This window comes from Melanerpes formicivorus, unplaced genomic scaffold (genome assembly GCF_026170545.1).
Source record: "Melanerpes formicivorus ecotype bairdi unplaced genomic scaffold, bMelFor1.0.p_v2 SCAF_29, whole genome shotgun sequence".
In the NCBI taxonomy this organism is placed as follows: Eukaryota; Metazoa; Chordata; class Aves; order Piciformes; family Picidae; genus Melanerpes; species Melanerpes formicivorus.
In genome coordinates this window covers 6,191,854-6,207,261 of record NW_027142381.1, presented here as the reverse complement: position 1 = coordinate 6,207,261, position 15,408 = coordinate 6,191,854, and the positions used below count along the sequence as shown (strand labels likewise).

General features: G+C 46.0%; 2 protein-coding genes and 1 long non-coding RNA gene across 3 annotated transcripts in view; 2 read left to right on the top strand and 1 right to left on the bottom strand.

Moving 5' to 3' along the window:
- LOC137449338 (LHFPL tetraspan subfamily member 7 protein-like) overlaps window positions 1–15,408 on the top strand; it is a 62,011-nt gene that overhangs the window by 22,536 nt on the left and 24,067 nt on the right. The gene's annotated exons all lie outside the window — the stretch shown is intronic.
- Window positions 1,837–14,592, bottom strand: LOC137449340 (uncharacterized). The gene is made up of 3 exons (XR_010989355.1): window positions 14,537–14,592; window positions 13,259–13,348; window positions 1,837–1,979 (listed from the first exon to the last, which is right to left on the bottom strand). It is a non-coding gene; the product is annotated as an uncharacterized lncRNA (long non-coding RNA).
- ASPA (aspartoacylase) overlaps window positions 3,420–15,408 on the top strand; it is a 59,413-nt gene continuing 47,424 nt past the window's right edge. The window contains exon 1 of the mRNA XM_068154738.1: window positions 3,420–3,599. The gene's annotated coding sequence lies outside the window, so the exon portion shown is untranslated. The remainder of the gene's footprint in view (window positions 3,600–15,408) is intronic.

Sequence of the window (15,408 nt, the reverse complement as noted above, 5' to 3'; positions counted from 1 at the left end):
CACTTTAATTTCTGCTATCTGTCGGAGACTGTTGTGGGTGATGGTCAAAATTAATTAAGCAGGAAGGAAGAGAGCAGGGAGGCAGCATGCATCCAGTTCTGACATTGAAATATTAATGGTGAGCTAATCAAGAAAGAGTATCTATGAATATCTAATCAGCTTACAGTTTGCATTTTTACTGATGCAGTGAACTTCTGGGCAACAGCCCTTTACAGGAGGTGTCAGGAGAGCAGGCAGGTTGCCTGCTGCCTGATTGCTCTATCTGGGAGTAAACAAAGAGCTCATGTCTGTGTCAAGGGCTGAGGATCGTTTGCCTTTTGCACCTCACAGCTCTGCTGCATCCTTCCCCCTGCTGCTTACAGCAGCTGGGTCGGAGGGTCCAGCCCACAACATCCCTGGTTCTGTGTTCCTCCTCTATGCTAGAGGGCACTTGGAGGGCTTAGCTTCTCCAGCACTGAGCTGCAGCATGTGTGCACATCCAGCCCTTGGGCAAAACCTCAAAACAGCATAGCCTTGAAGGCAGGAGCTTGCCCCACAGGAATCAGCAGGCTGTGTTCCTGTCTCTCCTGCCAGTTCATGACTGGTGTTTCCAAGTCGAGTTTCCAAGCTGTTTTGGGGCAAACACAAAGTGATGGTTGTGCTGCCAGGTGCCAGGGTGCACTGCAGAGCCCCTGTGCCCAGCACCTGCTCTGGGCACAAAGGCCACAGTGGGGGCTCAGCTGCTTTTGCCAACCCACCACACAAGCAGGGGAAAATAGAAGGAACCAATTCCATGGCAAAGCTGAGCTGATTCTAATCAAAGTCACTAAAGTAAATGTCGCCTTCGGGTGCCAGGAGGAGTCAAGCGGCATTTCTCTCTTTCACATCAGCATAATGAGGGCTGTGGCTCTGCAGATTTGTATTGCTGTGTTTCTGCAAACAGTCCCCTCCTCTAACCTCTTGGAAATTGGATTTTGTGGGGCTGAGCAGTTTGTGTGCAGCAGATAGCTGCAGGACTGATAAGCAGAAACCTGTTTACACACTCGCTCATATCTAACATTACAACTGGGCAGGGGACTGCCTGGGTTTTTTAACTCTCAAATGTAATCCTTGTGGCTGAATGTCTGCTTGCTGCTTAACAGGGAGAAATATGAATTGGGCACTTTTAATGGGAAACAAATGTGAAAATAACTTCATGTGAAGCAAAAGCATAAAAGCAATCAATAAATCTTAAATGATAATAAGGAAGAATTGAGTGGGGATCAGTAGGGAATAGCATACCTGCACTCTCCTGTGCCAGGTGGTGTTTTGCTTATTGCAAAGTGGGAACTGGACACAACCCCAAACACAGGAAGGAGAAAGTCCTGGCATGTCACACTGACAGCAGCAGGGACATTCTGGGAAAGTAAAATGGAAAGCAGATGGTATCAGTTAAGAATAGCAGGAAGGTACCAGAGATGTCCAGGAAGCTGGTGGAGTTCATTGGCTACATCTGTCCCTTGTGGTCTGTGGGAGTGAAAGCCTCCCTTGCTGCAGGTGCGTGGGCACCACGATCCCCAGCTCCTATTGCTGGGTATTTCTTCAGGAGGTGCACTCTGAAACACATTTCTGTCTGTTGCTCCAATATAACCCAAATCTGTCAGCCTTTAGGGCTTGCTGTGAAGGTCATCTGTGAGCAAGGCTAATTACTTCAAGCAAAGCAGCAGGCTAATGCCACTAACCTGCTCCCAGGAGCTGAGCTCTGCCCAGTGCGTGGCTGTGTAGCTGCACAGGAGCTGCAGGCAATGACGGATGCAGGGGGGTGTGTGTATGTTAAGCCCACGGATATAAACAGATCCCACTGGCATGTACCTTGAGCACAGAGAGGGAAGCACACATTTTTCATAGCCGATTCATTCAGTTGTCATGAAAATGCTGTTCAAGCCAAAAGGTAGTCTTTCTTCTTTCCACCATTTAATTTTCTTTAATCTGCTCTTGACATTTATTGAAAGAAGTGTCTCCTGCACATCAAAGCCAAAGATTTCAAAACACCACATTTAAAAAAATAAAAAATTAAGGCCAATCCAAGAGAGGATATGATAGCAAACATGAGATGAAAGACTAGTTTCTATAAGGAAAGTCTGTGCAAAATGAGAGGTCACACTGATCTGTGATCTGAGGGCACTTCATTTGCACCTCTGACAAGAGCTGTGAGCGGTAGGCTTTGGATGTTGTGACACTTCCAGCAATTCAAGCAAGGCTGTCCTTAACATGAACAAGTTTGAAAGTAAAAGGTGTCTTGATAACATGATTATCATGAGCTTCTTCACGTGAGTGAAGAGTTTCCCATGTTGGCCCAACTTGCCTTGCCTGGGGCAGTGCTCCCAGGGCTGCAGGCAGAGCTGAGCCATCCTTTGTGTTCACCCCCCATGAGTGAATGCTGCTGCTTCTCACATGATTAAAAGAGCCAAAGCACTTGACAAACTAAACCAGCTGCTGAAAATTAATCCAGTGGAAACCAATCCTGCAGGATGCCTCTGGATGCATTGAGCATCCCAAACACCAAAACTGACGAAAGAGAAATGCAAAAGATCCCCAGAAAACTTCTGCCTTTAGTTCATTTTGCATGGGTCGAGGTGACAAACTGACACAGGTTAATTTATAGCTCAGTCATATGCTGATTGCAAAGTATACATTTCCAGCTAGCAGTCATTAGTAAATCACTTTCCCACCGGTTCTCTTGGCATATAAAAGAAATTTCTCTCTTCCTGACATTTAAAAAAATCCTAATAAGTTATACACTCCATGACTTTATAGCATTTTTAATATTTAAAGGCAGGCTAGAATCTATAACCTCAACCTTTAACAAATGTACAGTAACGTGGTAACAAATTTGCTGGAACAGCTGCTATCTTGGTACCAACTGGCATGAAGAGGAGGGAATTAATTGGCTTGTTTTCAGATAATTACCATAATTGTAGTGACACCATTTGGATCACATCTAACTGCCTTCCTGCTGCAAGTTGGATAATTTAATAATTGGCAGAATTTAGACTGACAGTAAAGGTAAAGCCAGCATATGGTGGGGGAGTCAGCAGGCACCTCCCTGCGTGGCTGGTGCAGGCTCTGCTGATCTTGCTGTGAAGTTTCTTAAGTTCTGTGACAGGCTGACATCTTTGCTCTTTTTCTGATGCTTGACCTGATGAAGCCATGTTCTGCACCTTGTGAACCTTTTGATTTGAGATCAATTGCTTCTGTTCAGTCCTACCCAAACCACTACTTACTTTGTGCACTGAGTATTTTTAGCTGTCCTAGTTCTGCTTGGGGCTTGTCAGAGCTCTGCACTGAAAGGGGATTAAACCATGGTCAGGTGCTTACAGGCAGCAGCCAAATACCTTTCCTAGAGGTTGAACCCAGATCCTCCAGAGCAGAGCTTGTTCCCCTGGCTGAGCCCTGCCAAGCTGCAGAGGTGGTGGGGAGAGGAGTGTGTCAGGCTCAGCATGATGCACTAAGGGAACTTGTCCCCTTTGTGTCTTCTTGTGCCTACTGCTTGTGGCCAGTGTGAAGGGGACTCAGCATCTTCTGTGTTTCCAATCCTGACAGCTGCCCAGCCAGAGTCCCAGGAGCAAGGGGACTTAAAGGTAAGACTAGGAGGTGGTGAGGCTGCCAGGGAAAGAAAAGGTCTGGGCAGGTGCCTCTCAGGGTTGGTACAAGTACCAAGAGCTTTCCTGCAGACCCCCACCTGTGGCCTCGCCCTGCATCCATTTTTGCTTTGCAGTGCCAAGGTTTAGACACTTGACAGTGATATCAAGAGTGCCTAAGAAGAGGGGTCCACTGGAGCTTTTCTAGTCCCCAAATGACAGACTCTTAGGGCACATTTGCCTCATGCCCTTTCTGCTCCCTGTGGCTCTTCTGCTTTCACTGTGCTGAACCTGGACACCTCCCTCTATCAGGTGACAGAGATCAAGGAGCCTGTGCCAGACCTGCATGGTCAGCAGAGTTCATGCCCAATGGGGCAAAGTAGAGTGCTTCCCATCCTCACCAGTTACAGTTCTGCTGTAATTCAGGCTGTGTGTTCTCAATGAGTCCCAATAGGTGAGGTGACCTTTGATGCACTAACTATAGGTCTGTGATGCAGCCCATGTCTGGGGGGGGGGGGGGGGTAGGGGTGCCCAGCTAATCACACCCTGGGGAGGACTTTGGGACAGAGCAGCCAAAACACTTGTTTGTGTAATAAACCTGTCTGCCAAGAAGAGCTTGATGGCTCCATCCCAGCCTCTGGTACCTGGGCACACACAACATTGGCACTGGAGAGAATGGAAGGAGGATGACTAAACAGCAAATCCAATCTCCATTTCCCCAGGCTCTGGGGTTGGGCCATAGTGTAGCAGTGGGAAGGTTTGTGGTGCTGGGACTACGTGCCTGGGAGCAGCCTGCTGGTCCCCACACATCCCATCTCCATGCGCCTCACACACAAACTGCAGGGTAACTGTTTCCTTGCAGCACTCCCTCCCCCTCTGTCATTTATTGCTGCCAGGAGGCTGTGCATGTGGAGGTGGCATAAATCTCACCCAAAAGAGAGAGAAGGAGGAAATTTGCATTTGCTTCCTCACTGGCATATTGAATGCATCTTCCCAGTTCACTGCTGGAACCCTAAGCAAGTCCCAGGCAGAAGGCTGAGGAACTTCCCTCGGTATAAAACAGGGGGCTTCCATCCCTGCTGGGGGCTTCCATCCCAGCAAGGAGCAGTTCCCCACTCAGCCCAATTACCCCTAGATTAATTTCAATCCACTTCTATTTATATTCTATGGTATTAGCCTATACAATTCTGTAGCATCTGCAGGCTCCAAGCATTCACTGTGCTCCCCTTTACTGATCTGCCAACAACCACAAACCCTTTTTATAGCTTTTTCCTCATTCAGACCTTTCAATCCAAGTTGCTTACATCCTCCTCCTCCTCCTCTGCAGTGCCTGCAAAGAACACCCTGGGTTGACAGTCAGTTTGCTGGAGTTAAAATCCTGCAAGCTGCTATGGGGAAGGAGGAGGCTACAGAAAGCAATTAGGGAGATTACAGTCAGACCATAGTCACACTGCTGCAGTGGGCCTGGATGTCCCATCACTAGCAGCCAGCCTGGACTAAGAAGCTTTCAAATAACAGAGGATGAGCAATGAGAAAAGCCTGGCAATTGCTGTCTCTGAGATTACATTTTTAACTGGAAGCCCATCAGCGTTTTCATATGTCAACAGTAATCTGGACACAAGGCAAAGCCAGAAATGCAAGAGAGCATACAGAAAGCGAGGTGGATACAAGATATTAGTCAGAGGCAAAACTTGGAGGCAGTCTGCAAATCTCTGCTTCTGCACAGGCTGATGGCTGTAAATAGCATATTGAAGCAATGGAGGAAGTAGAGAATTAATTACAGTTCTGAGACCCAATCCCACTTCCAGCCACAGGCAGCATTTATTAAGATCTCACTGAGGCGGGAAAGATTGAACAAGGGACTCAGGGGACTGCAAAGGGGAAAAGAATTAATCAGTTTGTCTCAAGAGACTGGAGAAGTCAGATTAAATAAAAACTGGAAGTGAAAGGAAGGGGGAAAACAAGGTAGTTGGAAACCTGGACCTCTCTGAAGGAGAAACTTTGGAGTCACAGCTGGGAGCAGTCCCAGGGGCTCTAGTCCACCACTAGGTAAGCTGAGGAACTTGGGGAGAAAGGCTGACAGTTTGCCTTGACTTCTTTGCTAGCTTTAGAAATGCCACATTATGGCTGCCAGGCAAAGGAAGCAAGAAGAAGGAGACCATGCAAAGTGGTGCCTCCAGCCCTCCCACCTCTGATCCTTCCTCGAGTGCATCATAAAAGTGGTCCCATGTCACTAGGACATGAGAGCTCTTCCCCAGCCTGCTGAAATTCTCTGATAGCCAAGGCAGGGGCAGGAAGGGACACTGAACTCAGCTGAATAGATATCCAAGTCCCACACCTCCCATAGTCAACACCCTAAAAGGAAAGTCTTTCCCCCTGCCTGTTGTCAGCCCAGTGTTTTCCATCACAATAACATTCAATTATTTATTTTCTGAAGTGTACAACGTTTTCCTCCCTCTTTTGTGCTGTTGCTTTTCTGCCTGTCCCTCTGGGAAAGGTCACTGGGCTTCCACATTCCTGCTGTGTAATGAGCTGTAACAAACGCAGCTGATGGTGACCAGCGCCAGGGTCAAAGAGCCCTAGTGGGCGTTGAACACCAACATCACGAGGAGGGAGCCCGTCCCCAGCTTGTGAATGGGTGGCCCACTGCCAAGCCCCTTCCTTTGCGTGCAGCTCAGGGACAAAAACTTCGTGGAAGCCAGATTAGAGAGTTTTGCCTTATTCTTGCCCCATGAAAAACCCAAGCCTGACATACAGCCACCAATAAAACCTTTTCATGTAATTAAAGCAGTAAAGAGGGGAGCATGCCTCCTCCTCCCTAGTAAGTTTTCGTCCTTGGGAAACAGGAAAGCATTCCTATTTTTCTGGCATATCCAGAAATAGGTTCTTTTGAGAAAGTCCTTCTGGAAATGCAAAGTGCATATGCCAGAGGAGAGTTTCTTCAACCCCCACCAGTATCGATTCTGAGGAGAGACACCAAAGGTCTCCTTGCTGCTGGCTGCAACAGGAACACTTGCCAATAAAACTGCTGCTTAGGAGGTTCCTGACATTATCACATCCATCACAGTACAGCTCTGTACCTGACTTCTTAGCAAGCTTCCAAGTGACTAGAAATTACTGGTTCTAGTAAAGCACAGAAAACAGCAAAGGAGGTTGCACAGAACAGAGGTATTCTACAACAGCTTCACTGGATAATAACCCTTCAGGTAACACAAAGCTTCATAGCAGAGTAGTTTTTTCCCTTGTGTTAAAAAAAAAAAAAAAAAAAAAAGGGGGGGGGGGGGAAAGGAGAGAGGGGAGGGGAGGAGGATTTTCTGCTGATTTTACAGTGGTACTTCCTGGCAAAACCACTAAATACTGTTTGGTATGTTAGCTGGAGCTTAAAATGCACAAATGATGGTAGGGAGGGGTGTGCACCGTATTACAGCTAATGGGTTTTGAACCCTGGTGTTTTCTAACAAAGCTGGATGCCCACATAGTGCACCTCCACCTTCCAAACACCCTGATGCCCAGCAGTGGTACAGCAGTGCCTAAACCTGGTCACTCTGACCCTGAGCACCAGCCCCTGGCTGCATGGTGCCAGCCCCTTCTCATCAAGGCAGAGCTGACCTCAGACTCAAGGCACAACTGCAGGCAAGATTAGAAACTAAATAACTCCCCCCAAATGTGTGTTTCCCAACACATGCACTGTTTGTCAAGCAGAAGCCAGCCAAAGAACTGAGTGTGACTGGCACAGAAATACATTCTCCTGAACACACTAACAAAAAGGATGTTTGCTTGGAGGTACAGATAAGACGTGAAATTACTGCTGCTTTCTGTACTACGAGATTGGAAGTAGAAGCTGAAAGCTGGAGGTGGAAGAGGCTCCCTGAACCACCTCTCAGGGTCCTGCAAGGCCAAGTCTTCAATCTTTGGGGTGTGCCTCAGCTTTGTGTGCAGTTGGTGCTGCCCAGTGATCCATGTACACCATGATGGCCATTAAGCTGACCAGGAGTAAACAAAATCTTCCTGTCACTTTCCAGTCAGGCTTTCCAAACATGGTGGTGAAAGACTTGATGAATCCCACTTTAATGCCCCTTGGGTTTATTGATGGATCCCCAAATTAGATCAGCAGACCCTGGCAGGCTCAGAAGTCTAGCTAGGCTTGTTACTGTAATGAAACACTAATTGCTGCTTCTGCAGTCTAAAAAAGTGCCTTTGGTCCTGCAGCAGCTTCAGTTTAGCAGCGTTAATTGCCAAAGCTAATTACGTTGCTGTTGCTCCTAGATACTGGTTCAGGTTAGGTCTATAAACAATAAAAACTGTACCCAAGCTGCTGCAGCTTAGCTGTGCAAGGCTGTGGCTCTGAACAGCTCTGGCTGAAGGCATTGCTCTGCTCCTGATGCTTTCTGCGCACAGAGCATAGGCCAGGAGGCTTTGTAGGAGACATCTTCTTAGACAAGAGACACCACAGCAAATCCTATTGCTAAAATCTGTAGGATTTCACATTTGAGAGAAAATGCTGGAATGAAGCCTCTCCTCAGTTCTGCAAGTGCAGGTTTGATTCCTCTCTTAAAAAAAGCTGTCCTAAGGAGGCCTTAAATTTCTCCTGTGTTGCAGTTAGCAGAAGAAGCAAACAGAAGATTTGGGGTTCCTCTCCCCTAAGGGAGGGGGGGAAATCCCTCCAAACATCCTGTGTCTGTTTCATTGATGAAATTCCCAGCAGAACTGGTGCATTACACCAATTAAACCACCAGAACTTTCTAAGAGCTTTCTGGAAAACAAGCTCACTGTTAGGATCCAATATTTGCTGCTTAGAACACAGCCTACTATAATTGCTCCGAAGAGGTTATGCATTGCCAGGCCCCTTGGAAACCTCTGCTTTGGGACTGGAGACAGATGCAGACTGTTGGCAGCTATGCTGCAAAAAACAGGGTGAGTCTTCACCAGGATGCTGGCAGCTAAACAGAAGCAGCCTGAGAGCACCACAAGGAAGCAAAATTCTCTCGAGCTTGGCCATGCTGCCTCACCGCTCTCCTACTGGGTGCTGGAAAGGAGCAAAACAAAGAGGCCAACGCTATAGGTTATTATTCTGGAGAGGACTTTACAGAATCCTGCTTAGGGAACATGTGGTAAAATAGATTTTATCTCGGATCCAATTAACAGCTGAGTTACAGGACTCAAGTGAAATAAAAGGCAGTGAATCTCAGAGACTCTATTTACATGATTTATTGGAACACTGCTGTCTGTGGGAGGGGGCAGCAGTCGCTATGCTTAATTTATGAGGACACAAGGGGGAAAGGGCTCAGCTACCAAGCTGTTGGGGGTTTCCTACCCCAGCAGTGTAAAAACTCTCCTACAACAAAGGCAATAACAGCCCCCCCATGCACCAGTGTTACTGGCTGTTCATGGGGCTAAATGGCATGTCAGCCACTGCTTGCCAGCTGGGCTTGGCAGGACTGCTGGTGGAAGAGCATCGTTCACTTCCTCTGACTGGTTTCAAGGTTTGTGCAGAGGAAAGATACAAAGCTTAGAGGTAGAGAGGGAAAAACCAGATGAATTCCCAGCCTTGCAGCTGAACTACCAGAAAGGGGCAATGCACACAGGGGCAGTTTTTGCATCAAGAAGGTGAAACACGAGCCCTCTCTCTTCTGTCTCTGAAACTTCCCATTTTCAGCATCTTCCAAGCCAGAAAAGGATATTTGAGCTGACAGCCTTGGAAGTGCTCCACCATTTGATGTTTGTGTGTTTGCAGAGGAAGCACAGAAGGATTTTCAGTGACAGATGAAATCTGCAGTCCTTCTAACACACCAGTTAAAGTGATTTTGCCTCTTGAAAGCCAAACTATAAGGTTTCTATCAGAGGGTTGTTTGATATCAGGAAACTAAGAATGGTGAGAAAAATAAAGAGTGTCCGTAGTTTTCTCACATTGCAGTCAGTGTTTGTAGAAAATAGCTGCTTTCTCTCTTGCATAGCAATGCTCAGCAGTCAGGCCAGCTGCTGCTTCATTTTGCCTTTATTTCTTTCAGGAACAGCTGATGTACAGTGGTAGGAAGACATAACCACAATCTATGGCTGTTCTCAAGAGAAGTGGTTTGCTGGGGGTTCTTTAACTCTTCAGCAATGCTCTGAATATCTGTTAAAAGAGGCTCTGGTGCCCTGTCATATTGCTATCACAAAACTGGGTGCTCCAGAGGAAAGGAGCCTAATTAGGTTCATTATTTATTGCTAGAGCAGCCTTAGATTTGGCAAATCCCCTACCAGCAAGACTGTGCTCAGTTCCAGCATATGTTATTTGGATCCATAATTTGAACTTAAAAGCTAAAAGTACTTTATTTTTTCTTCCTAATGGGTAGATGTAAGCTTTCTTCCAAATCTCTACAGGAGGTGGAAGACTCTCCCAGGGGGTTTGCCTTTTTCTGTTAAGTGTTTCTCTAATGGGTTTGGTGAGAAGCAGTTCTGACACAGAGCAGGAAGACCAGAAATCAGCATTATAGTCACAATCTAAAGCTTCTGTTCCCAAGCACCTTCTCAGCTTCTCTGTTCAATCTTATCCACTTGGCTTGATCTCTCATAAGAAAAGCAGGAACCTCTCTTCTTGTTTCCAAAAGCTGACTCAATTTTTAATGCCCCAAAATACAGTGAAAGATATAATTTGCAGAGTAAGAGCCTTCCACTACAAATCAGGATGCTACATTTAGTTTCCTACTCACAGACAGGGAACCAGGGGTGCTGATGAGCTGCTTGAAAGGTGACTTTCAAGTGAGACCAAGTTTTAACAGAGTCATTTGTGCACCTTGCTGCCTAAGATGCAGCCACACAAGTATCACCAAGGGTTGTTATTCCTGAGGGACCACCAGCACAGCTCTCAGAGGCACTTGAAACATGACACAGTAAGAACAGCTGAGGTGTATGGGTAGTTCTAGGCAATTGCTCTCGCTGTCAAAGATGTTGTAATCTCTCATGTCCCAATTTAGGGAACACAAGAGAAAGAGCAGAAAACATGGTGTTAAGTGAAGAGCAAAAGAAATGTTGAATAAATGCATCAGTAGTCTCTGCAACAGAAAGCTGCTGTGATGTTTTCCCATCAATACTTCATCCAGTTCCTAGGTTTAAGACAATCCTACAGTTCATAACGTGCATGCTCATTTTAATAAGGGATCTGTCTTCTTCAGTAGTGCTTTGCCATAGACCACACTTAGGTGGTCTGCACACACTTCTGTTTTGCTTTTGAGACAGGAACACACAGTGCCACCTCTAGAATAGATGGGGATGGTCTGCTCTTGCAGGAGAGGTAATGCTTGAGTTTCACTAGAAATCAGAAGATGAAATTCAGCCTCTCAGGAACAGAGAGTTGTACTTAAGAATTAAAACCAGGTCTTCTGAGCCACAGACAATGCTAACCCCACCACTCCTCCTTATTAGAAAGGGTCATTTTTCTCTTTTCCCTCATCCAGACTCACAATGGCAAAGGAGATGATGCTTGCAAATTTAGCTAAAAGCTTTCAGCCACATTCCCATGAGCACCAGTGCAATGGCTCTTGTACATAGGTGCCAAAAAAAGCATTTGAAATACAGAACATTTTCATGGTATAGGACAAAAAGTGATTGAATTGCTCCCCCAGCTCCCTTCCCTTTGCTAGCCCTTCCAGGAGAGCTCATGGAGGTTTTGGTGGAGTCACATGGGACACCAGTTTCCAAGCATGACTCCCTGGGGTGCAGGTAGAAGCATTCTTGCTACAAAATAAGGGCTCAGCAAGGACCTCCCCTTCCGACCTCCCCTTCCAACCTCCCTGAACAAGGCTACCAGCAGGGAAGCATTAGGGGCAAAATGGTTCCTCTGGCTCCCTATCAAGAGCTTGACTTGGACACAGAGCCTATTTTATCACATGACCTTAGGAAGTCAGCAGCTAACCCAGACCAAGCTCTAGGAAAATCAGTGCAACATTTCAGGCTCTCATTTTTATCAAGTTATTCAAAGCTTAGCAGTCAAGTAGTGACTGTGAACAAACAACCATTAGCATTGTTAGCATTATTATTTACTGTCCTGAAGCATCCAAGACTGTCTGGTGCACAGCAGGGGAAAATAATAGGCAGGCACTAGCTCCCAGAAAACAACAGCTTAGATTTGACATAGCAAAGCAAGAGAGTCTTTCTCCACCTTCCCCTCACCTCCCTTCAAAGTCACCATGAGCTCTCAGTCCAAGCACAGCACTGTTACTAACAGGCAAAAAACATAACAAGAGAACAAAATCCACAACCAGTGGCTTTGCTAAGCACTGGAGTACCATGCACAAGGTAGCAGAACCTCACTCAGCTCCTTCTGGCAGTTGAAACTCCCGCACATTTTGTGTCACAGCAGGCCTGGCTGGCACATACCTGGGGCTGTTATCGTGGCTCAGATGACAAGCTGCACCATAAGCTGGGAGGGTCTGATGAGGTGTGATCACTACTTCATACTTAAATGGGCAGGTACAGCTCCAAAAACCAGCAATTGCTTGGCTCCTCTCTTCCCCACTCAGTCCCCAGGCACTCACAGCTTGCCCCTGGGGTGCTCCACACCCAGCAGGAAATCACCTTGTAAAGCCCCTGGCTCTTATTCTCCATCAAGCTCTCCCCCCCTCCCCTGCTGACAAACTCATCTTTAAGAACTGTGTCAGCTGCGAGGTTGCAGATGGTCGCATTTGCATCAAACAACTTTTAAATTATCATTCAAATTAAATTAAATTGAAAATGCAATGAGCTGTTCCTGTAGATCTAGGCTCACACAGACAAGTTAATGAAGGTCACATTTGTACCCAGTGAAGAACGTTTAAACTGTATCATGCCTAGCATGCTATGCCATTAGAATAACATGTCTTTCTAAATAAGGATAAATTACTCTGGAAGGCCCTGTTCAGGGTTATTCCCCACTCCTGGGAAGGTTGGTCTTTGGGACTTTGTAGATCAAAGAGGAGAAGTTGTGCTGGGTCCCACAGAACACCAGCAGAGCTTGTTGGCCATGCAATGCAGGGCCTCGGGCATCAGTTTGGGCCATGCAGGTCCCACCTGCTCTCCTTGCCCAAAGGCCAAGGCAGGCAAGGATGGGAAGCCTCATGTAACTCATCTGAGAGGCACTCCTGCAACCAAGGGAGCTATGGCTTTGCAAACGTGCAGTCTGCACACCCCTGGTTGTAATTGCCTCGTTTACATGCACAAAACTGTGTGCCTTTTGCCTTGCTCCATGTCTGCAGTCATCTTTGAAAAACTGCCCTGTAATGGTTTCTGTGACATCCATCATCCTCATGGCTCTGTGTTGTCACAGCCGTGTCACACAAATTAACCATACCTATTTCCATCTGCGGAGATGAAAAATGGTACCGGTTTGGATCACAAGTGGCAGAGCACAGCCTGCCTCCTTGCTGGGCTTCCCATGGGTGCTCTGACGCCAGGCTGTGCTCCAACAAAACACTGGGCAAGTGTGGGAACTGGGCACTTGACTGAGTGACCTGAGTCCAGGCAACCACAGAGCAGTAACCTGAGCAAGCCAGTGCCAAGCAGAAACCTGTAGTTACTGCTCTTTCTCTCTCCTTTGCCTGATCCTGTGCCTTACCTACAGCTGCTGCAGGCCACATCACATGCTCTGTCCTGAGAAGTGAACTATCATTTAGTAGAGGGAAATAAACAGCAAAAATACACACCTAATGTTCCTTAGCAACAGAGATCTTGTTTTCACACCTTCTCTGTTCCACACTCAGGTGTGAAGTCAGACACTGAGAGACCAGAGAAACCTGTGAAATGGAGAGTAATAATTGGTGAGATTGCTGGCATCTGGAGATAGTTTTCACATGCAAAGGCTTAAAACTGGTTTGCTACAGTAGTAGTAGTATGCTGCTCTCTCACAGCAAAGGGCCATCAACAGGGGACTAATGCACTTGCTTTAATTAGCCACCAAGGTTTTAGTGTTTTAGTTGCTTGAAAGTGCCTGAATGCATCCAAAAATCTTAGAAGGCACATGTTCTAAAATCCACCCATCCCTATTTCTGACATACTCTAACAAAGGCACTCAAGTCACAGCTGAATGCAGTTGATAATTCCTTGCCACAAGAATTCCCAGATTCAGTTACTGAGCTGAGGACACTGGCTAAGTGGGTTAACCTCATCTGTGAAATGTGCTGCTGAGAGGTAGTGTCGTGCCTTTGCTGACTCTGGGAAGAGCATTGCTCAGATTTTTTTCCTAAATACTCATAACAGTTGTAAATCTGAGGAAAAGCCCTTTGATCTCAGTGGATGATGATCTCATTTGTATCAGCACGACTGGGAACAAAATTTGGACCTGAGTGTTCTACTCAAAGCAAGCTTTTGTGTGATGGCATCTGAGAAATTGCAACAACTGGAATTAAACTATTTTACATAATCCATTCATAAGATACAGCTCATAAATAAGAGTAGGAAAACAAAGTGTCAAGCCAAACTGATTAAAAAACAAGCTTGAAAAGCTGCCTTACAAATGAGAGGCACAATAGTAGCTCAGCAGTGAATGGTGATTTACTCTCTGGTTTGTCAACCAATTTATTTATCAATAGTTGAAGTTAAAGATTATGCAAAAAAATAACAAAGCCAAGGATATGTGACTGGGAGGAATGCATTACCAGTGCTGCCTGGCAGGATTCAACAAAGGAATTGTAGGCTTTGTCTTCTTTTTGATAACTGCAGAAGTACCTCCATACAAAACCACAGCCTCTGGGCATGGAAGTAGACTTCTAGCCCTAGTTTCTGTGCCTTCTCTTCAGCAGCACTGGGAAGTTGAATTAAATGGCCCTGATCAAGGAGGTCACAGACTTTGTGGGGTATACTGATGCCTTTTGCCACTATTGGCTGCTGTGATATGTGGCAAGCCCCTGGCATGGACACAGCTCAGTTACCATCCCCTGAAAACTCAATGACTTCTCAGAAGAGACAAAGACTTTGAGCCTTACCGTGGAGCTCTCTTGCACAGCATCAAAGTGTTGCAAATAGGAGCCTGTGCACTGTCAGTTCACGTCCTCCTAGGAATTGCTATGGGAAGGGAAATTTTCCTCTTTAGATGTTCCATTACAAACTGCTGATGCAGAATCCATCCAATCCATTAAAAGTCCATTAAGTCTGTAAGGCTGATGTTTGTTTTACTGTGTTGTCTGAAGAATTTGGAAGGCCACAAGCTGGATGTTGCCTGTGGCAGATCCCCCTGTGTTGGCTGGATGTGTCTTCTGGCTGCAATATCCTATATGCAATATGGTTGTGTGAGTTTGAAAGATGAGAGGATACAAGGCATTTTTAACATGCCTGGATGGCCAGGCCAGTGCCTTTGAATTATGCTACACAAAAATGACATCAGTAGAAGACAGATGACAAATGAAGCCCAAACAGCTTGGCCCAAAAATACAGCATGCCATTTTGCATCAGAACAACTCTGAATCTGAGACATTTGCTCTTTAGTCAGTTATGAACTGTACATTCATCCCTAATAGCTACATCAACAGGTGACACTTTCCACAATTATAGCTACCTATACATTAAAATAAATTGAAGATGGATGGTACTGACTGTACTTTGTGTATTGAGTTGAATGAAAAATCACATTGGATTAATATCCCAGAGCATTTGATGCACTTGTATTAATACATCAATTCTAACCAGTATGCAAAGGGTAACTTCAGGTAGCAGAAGGAAATAGCTATTTTGAAGATAAAACAAGGCACAAAGGATGCTGTGCAACCTGCAATGATCAGAGGCTTTAAGCAGAGCAGACAGGCTAGGACACAGGATTTATCTTTGTAATCTGTTGCAAACCAAGTGGAGAGTGTAAGCC